The sequence below is a fragment of the Telopea speciosissima genome, unplaced genomic scaffold (genome assembly GCF_018873765.1).
Source record: "Telopea speciosissima isolate NSW1024214 ecotype Mountain lineage unplaced genomic scaffold, Tspe_v1 Tspe_v1.0026, whole genome shotgun sequence".
In the NCBI taxonomy this organism is placed as follows: Eukaryota; Viridiplantae; Streptophyta; class Magnoliopsida; order Proteales; family Proteaceae; genus Telopea; species Telopea speciosissima.
In genome coordinates, this window is record NW_025317362.1 from 182,522 (window position 1) to 190,316 (window position 7,795).

Consider the following 7,795-nt stretch of genomic DNA (forward strand, 5'->3'; position numbering starts at 1 on the left):
AGGAGTGTATGGATTTAGGTTTTTCCCTCCTTAAAATGAAAAGGAACCCAATAAAATCTCCCATACCACACCAATGATAGCATGATGACGCCGAACTATAACATTAGTAAGAGACCCACAATGGTCAATCCTCTACTGCCAAGCTGCCCGGTAGGATCGTGCTGCCTAGACACGGGGCTGTGTGCAAAGGCCACCTTACCCCCACTCGGGCAAGGCGTTTGGGTAGGGGTAAGGCGGACTTTGCGTGCAACACTGTGTCTAGGCAGCACAGTCCTACTGGGCAGCTCGGCAGTAGAGGATCCAAATTTGGTCAAGAAAGAGAGAAAAAATAAATTAAAAAATCCTCTCATCATGGGGAAGAGAAAAATTAAATAAAAGATAACCTTGTCAGAGGTCATAAGTTAAAGCCAAAATTGTGAGAATCTTTTCCCCCATTCACCATATCTAAGTCAAAGACCTAATTTCTTAGGACTTTGTGGCCCCATGACCAATACTAATATCTAATTGATATATCGATGATATTGTTAAAAAAGAAGTGTTTTTACTTGCATTTTTGGGTGAATCCTAGCAGATACTGTTGGACAAGTGTGTGTCCATCAAACCCGGTTCGGTCCGGTTCAACCCGGTTCACCTTTGTATTGAACATTTATACATTTTAGTTTAATATTGTCACATGCGATATAAACTTTTTGAGCATTATGTGTCAGTAAGTTATACTTAAAATGGTAGTCACGACTAGGGTTTGGGCTGGGCACCCTTATCATATGGTCGTCGCAATGGGTATGCCTAGACATGTGATGTCAGAGTCGAATGCGAGTGCTCACATGTTTGATGTGTGCATTGGCGAAGAATCTACTTTGTCGATTCCCTCATGTATCGCCGGATGTAGGAAGGGATAGACATGTGTCACCGACACCATGACTGAGGGAACCTGTCTGCAAAGTGTGATCGCATTCTTTGGTTCATCAATGGAGACTCAAGCGAGTCAAAGCCGGTATTTCGGGAATGCGTGAACACTTTGTGAGTGAAGGAGTTATCCAACACGGTCACCACTGCCCGATTGGGGAACACCAAGATAGAGCTGTATGTGCATGGTCGGATCGAATCGGATCCGATCTGTTTTGGAAATGGTTTTGCAAAATTTATTTTACATAAAATGATACATTATTTATAGTTATTTCAAATAAAGTGTTTTATCGAGTTTTGCGAGACCCGATCGGATGCACAAACGCTCTTATATGGACATGTACTATGGATTGGGGTTTGGCAGTACATGTGTACATGCCCTAAATTCCATAATGATGGTGTTGATTAGTGGGGGTTGTATATGATAAATTGTTATCATATAGGGAGTTATTTGGAATTTGCTAATTTAATTGGCTCTTTATTTAATTAATGGATTTGATGCTAATTGTAATTATCCATTAATAATTAAATAAAGAATCTAATTAATACTTTCCCTATTAGATTCTGCTTCTTCACCTGTGTAGCACTTTGAGTTTAACAGCGCCAGAGAGAGAGAGTCGGACTCTCACCAGGGCTCTATTAAATCTATCTAGGATTTAATTAAACCCTATTATTATAAATAGGGGACCAAAAATACGCAGAAGAGCAGCTCTCCACGTTTTTGGAGCGGACACTCTCTCTCCTACGTTTTTGGTTTTTCTCTCTCCCTCTTGTGATCTCTCTTCTTCTTCTTGCTTCTCTCACTGTGTTTGAGAGTTAGGGTTTGTGAAACCCTAGATGCTTTGAGGAGTTTGAGGGCATCCGGGATTGGCGTGTAGAACCTTGGTAGCACCATTGGAGGTTGAGATCTGTTTGCTTGGAGCGCTCATTGGAGGAAGAACCATGTCTATTGGAGGAGCAACACTTGAGGCTCACCAGGTTAGCAGTTCTTTATTAATTCCTTCATTCATTGATTATTAATATTTATGGGATGCGAAAGAAACTTGAATCGATTATTTTACTGCGCATTCGAGTATGGGATGGATCCCTCTTGCCATGTGATGGACTAGAGACGAGTTTCTCCGTCCCTATTGTGATAATTAATTTTATGGAATGCAATAGGGAAGGAGAAACCCTAAAGGATGCACCGGGGTTCCCATGGACGACCATGGAAAACCCTAAAATTAAAATGGGGCACCCATGAGACACCATGGGCTAACCGGGCGTGCAAAACCCTAAAGATAAATATCTTGGTCTCCCTAGGAACCATGGTTTGATCCCTGGACCGTTGTTTAGCCAACGAGTGTGGTATCGAGCCACTTTTCCCACCCATGAATATTAGATAATTAATGGTTAATATGAGTGGGATGCAAGTTGGAACATGGGTGGTTAGGATATGGTTGTTGTAACAACCTTCCCATGTGCACATGGGTAGTTACAAGGTTGTTAGTGTAACAATCTACCCATGTGATGATGGATTTGGTTTGTTTTGTTTATTCCAATTATTGAAGCATGTATCCAATTAGGTTGTGATTACTAATTTTTATTTTAAAATTTTTAATCATGTTCTATATGTGGGGGAAGCGCACGCTGCAAGCCTCTGTGCACGCCCTTCCCCATGAACCTACCCTTGTGCGCATCCCCTTGTGGGCTGTTGCTGCGGGCAGCAAGCTTGCGGGTTGCGGGCCTGCGGCTGCTGTCCGTGGGCTTTAGCCTATGGACAGCGGGCTGCGGCCTACAGCCCAAGGCTGCTGTCCGTGGGCCTGTGCCTATGGGCTGCGCAGGAGTGCCGCGACTGCTGCGCAAGTGGGCTGCATGCACCCCCTTGTTTTCCCTGAGTTTAACAAAAAAAAAAAACCAGATTTTTCAAAATAGAATTTTTTTATTTTGTTTTGTTTTTTGAGGATGATGATGGGTGAAGAGATTCCCTCTTTACCCACTTGCAATTAAAATGCGATTTTAATTTTAAGTGCTTGGATACATGATATCACATTCGATGTGGTGGTTCAATAATTGAAGGAATCCATGTTTTAATTTTTGGTTCACTTGCTTTAATGCCCATGCATGAAATTATATTATGATGTGATTATGGGAATGGCATTCTAATAAATGGATGGATTGTTTATGTATGTGATACATGGGGTTATGGGTGGATGTGATGCTTCTCTCTCTTTCTCTCTCTCCCCTTTCTTTTTATAAACAAATGTACTCCACCCCATTGGCAACCCAAATGGTGGGTTGGTTTCTCCATGCGGGGTTTCTTTATTATTATGGAAAGGAAAGTGTATAGAATTTTTCTAGGTTTCTATTGTAATTTTAGAGGAGTTAGGACTCCTAGGGCATGTAGATGGTGATCCACATGTGGTGCTCAAAGCTTATAGAGATGCAAGTCACCTACTTTGAAGACGTGATCGGGCGGAGGAGATGATCGAGGCGTGGCATCCATGGCATGATAAATGCACCCAAAGTTATTAGTTTTATTTTTATTGGGAGGGTTCTTTAATTGCTTCGATAAAAATGCCGCCATCCCATAATCACTTTTAATTAATGTTGATTAATTATATTGTTTAAATCTATCCATGTATGTGACAATTAATTAATCCTCTTTATTCACAATACATGTATGATATGGACTAGTCTTAATCGGTAGACATGTCCATGGCCTCCTATTGAAGATAAATGTAGAAAATGTGTGACATGACCCGCATAAGGCGACAGGACATTGCCAGGACCTCTGTCATGCATTTATCTATATTTACCTCCATCTAAATACGTTAGGGTATGGATAGTGAGAGGGCACTGCGACAGTGGGTCATCTTTCAAGATTCCATGATTCTAACTAATGCATAGGTAAGTACATGACTTGGGTGTATGTCACCGACAGGATCTGGACATGACACCCGGTGGCGAAAATATTGGAAGCCCATGAGGCAGACGCTTAGTCCACACTACCATGGTGTGTATAATGACTGACAAGGTAAGTTATGCATGCAAGGGTTGTAGGTATCCAATTCATCTTTTGGGTTATGAGGAAACCCAAATCATGAAGGACCATTGATGTGTGTGTGCTCAATTTATTATTTTCAATGGTCATTAATTAGCATGTGGTTATTTACTTGTGCATGTGTAGATTAATATACGATGGCTGCCGTTAATTCCAACTGTTAACACTCATTAGCGAATACAAACTTAATGGTACAAACTATGTCGATTGGTATCGGAGCATTAAGTTGCTCTATCTTGAAGGGATCTGACACGATTCTAGATGAACAAGTTCCTCCTCAACCCGACCGAACGATTTTGAGGCAAATGAAGAGATGCAAGGGTTCCTCATGAGGATTCCAAGGCATCATTCTATATCCTAGGATCGTTGGAAAAATCAGTTGTAGACTCGATCAAGGATATACGCACTCTCGGGTAAAATGGATAAGCTTGCTGAATTGTTCAATAGGCGGTTGACACACGCACATTCGATGCGGTGAGTCAAATCCATAACTCCAAGATGTCTCGGGGACTCCGGTGATGGATCATGTAATGAAAATGATCAATCTATTTGAAAAGCTCGGAATCCATGGGGACTGATTTCAGCCTGCGATACAAGGCGATGTGATCTTAGCGTCACTACTTACGCCTACGTACCTTTTAGGGTGTCCTACAAGATGTCCGAGAAGGAGATGGAGCTCACCGAGCTTGCTAATGCATTGGTAGAGGCTAAAGTGTCCTTGAAAAAGGACAAGGCTGAGGTCAATGCAATCGAGGCAAAGCCTTCTTCAAATGGGAAGAAGAAGAAAAGGGAAGTAAGGGCAAGACCCGAAAGCTAAGGGTGGGAAGTCTAGCAATAAAGGCAAAGGCAAGTGCTTCTATTACAAGAAGGAGGGTCACTGGAAAAGAAACCGTCGTGCTTACCTGGCAACTTTGAAAGACAAGAAGCGGATGAAGCAGAGGCTGCTAAAGAAGGTACATGTGATGTTCACGTTCTTTATGAGTCTAATTTGTCTTTTGAACCAACCAATTCTTGGTTGGTGGATAGTGGATCCACTGTTCACATTTGCAATGATTTGCGGGGTTCAAGGAGACAAGGAACTTGGAAAGAAATGAAGTGCGTCTTCGGATGGGCTGGAGTTGAGACCATGGCGTTGGCGTGGGAACTTTTATTTTAAATTTTAGTTACGCTAGTTTAGTTTTAAAGGATTGCTATTATGTACCCTCTTTCAAGAGGAAGATAATTTCAGTTTCAAAACTTGTTTTGGACGGATATAGTTTTTCCTTTAATTCTAAATTGATTATTCGTTTTAATAATTCCTTTGTGGCATCCGGATATATGCAAAGTGGTTTTTATTTTCTAGATTGCCCTATTAGAGCGAATGTTGTTTCAAATGTTGATTTGAAACAAAGCGATCTAGTGAACTCAACATATCTATGGCATCTAAGATTGGGTCACATTAATGTGGACCGAATCGAGATTGGTGAGGGATGGGTCCTTAGAGAGTCCGAGGGTAGAACCATTCCCCACTGTGAGTCATGCCTTCAGGGCAAAATGACCAAGAAATCCTTTAGCAATAAAGGTGCTAGAGCCACAGATCTGTTGGAGTTGATACACACCGACGTGTGTGGACCCATAAACATACAAGCAAGATATGGGTATGAGTACTTTATCACGTTCACCGATGATTACTCTAGATATGGTTACATATACTTGATGCGTAGGAAATCGAAAGCCTTTGATAAATTCAAAGAATTCCAAGCCGAGGTTGAAAGACGACTCGATAAGCGCGCGTCAAGTCCTTAAGATCGGATCGTGGAGGGAAGTATCTATCGGATGAGTTTAAAGAACATCTCATATCCCAAGGGATAGTTAGTCAACTAACTAATCCAGGCACACCACAACAAAATGGTGTATCCAAACGATGCAATCGGACCCTATTGGATATGGTCGGACGATGCTCACTTATAGTGAGCTGCCTCTTTCTTTCTGGGGTACGCTTTAGAGACGGCGATATATATCTTGAATAGGGTTCCATCTAAGTCTCGTAGCCAAGACACCCTTTGAGTTGTGGAAAGGCGAAAGCCCGTATTCAACACCTTAGGGTATGGGGTTGCATAGCACATGCAAAGCACAGAGACAAGTTAGAATCCAGGACTTGAGATGCTATTTCTTAGGCTACCCCAAAGGCACGATAGGCTATTATTTCTATGACCCGATTGACCAAAAGGTCATTGTAAGTAAACATGTCACATTTTTGAGGAAGAAATGATGACCCGAGGTCCGAACCAAGTAGTCATAAAAGAGCTATCGGATGGCTCGAAACGTCACTTCAGTGAGACCAACGACATACCGCTGAAATACCAACACCGAGGACCTCGACGCGGTGGGAGGACTATTAGACCACCCACCAGGCTAACTCTTCTAACCGAAGAGGAAACAGTGGAAGAGTTCCACATGGTATCGGTTGAATCGGATGATGATCCGATGACATATTCTCGAGGCTCTAAAGGATGTTGATGCCACTAGGTGGTGGAAGCAATGCGCTCGAAATCGATTCGATGCATTCCAACAAGGTCGGACTCTAGTCGATCCACCACTTGGCGTTAAGCCGATTGGATGTAAATGGATCTTCAAGAGGAAGAAGGGCGCAGATGGAAAGGTCGAGAGATTCAAAGCGAGACGGTGGCAAAGGGTTATACCCGAAAGAGGGTATAGACTATGAGGAAACCTTTTCACCAAGATGGCGATGATGAAATCCATCAGGATTTTATTGGCTATCGCAGACACACTTTGATTATGAGATCCGGTAGATGGATGTGTGATCGCATTTCTAAATGGGTTCCTTCAAGAGGAAATCTACATGGAACAGCCAGAGGGTTCTCTTCCTTGGAGGAAGAAAGAAAGGTGTGCAAATTGCAGAGGTCCATTTAGGGGCTGAAGCGGCTTCCGGGAGCTAGAACATCGGGTTTGATCAATTAATCAAATCATTTGGTTTTGATCAAAACATGGATGAACCATGCGTTTACAAGAAGATCGTGGGAGGGCAGTATGTTTTCTTATTTTATACGTAGATGACATATTTGATTGGTAACGATGTAGGATTCCTTTCATCAGAAAGCTGGTTATCCACAACGCGTTTTCGATGAAAGACCTTGGTGAAGCTAGCTATATCCTTGGGATCAAACTCGTAAGAGATCGCTGAAAAGGATGCTAGGCTTGTCACAGGCTACCTATATAGACAAAGTCCTGGCCGATTTAGTATGGAGAACTCCAAGAGGGGAAGTGTTCCCTTGGACATGGAGTCGGTCTTTCCAGATCTCAATGTCCTCATCTCGAGCTGGACATTGAAGAGATGAAGAGGATTCCCTATGCCTCAAGTAGGGAGTCTTATGTACGCCATGTTGTGTACGAGGCCGGATATTTGCTATGCAGTAGGCATGGTAAGTCGTTATCAATCTAACCCTGGACGCGAGCATTGGAGTGTCATAAGAATATCCTCAAGTACTTGAGAAGGACTAAGGAATATTTCTTGGTTTTTGGATCCGATCGTTGTCGTATTGGGATACACAGATTCGATTTCCAAACCGACAAGGATGACGGAAAATCCACGTCCGGGATGGTATATCTAATGGGTGGAGGTGTCATTGTGTGGCGGAGTGCGAAACAAAAGTCTACACCGATTCTACTACCGAAGCGAGAATACCTTGCGCTTGTGATGCAAGAAAAGAAGGTGTTTGGTCGAGAAAATTCCTATCGGATTTGGAGGTAGTCCCCGATCTTGTCAAGGGCTCTATTCCCTGTTATGTGACAACGAGAGGGGCCATTGCACAAGCTAAGGAGCCTAAGGCTCATCAGAGGAACAAG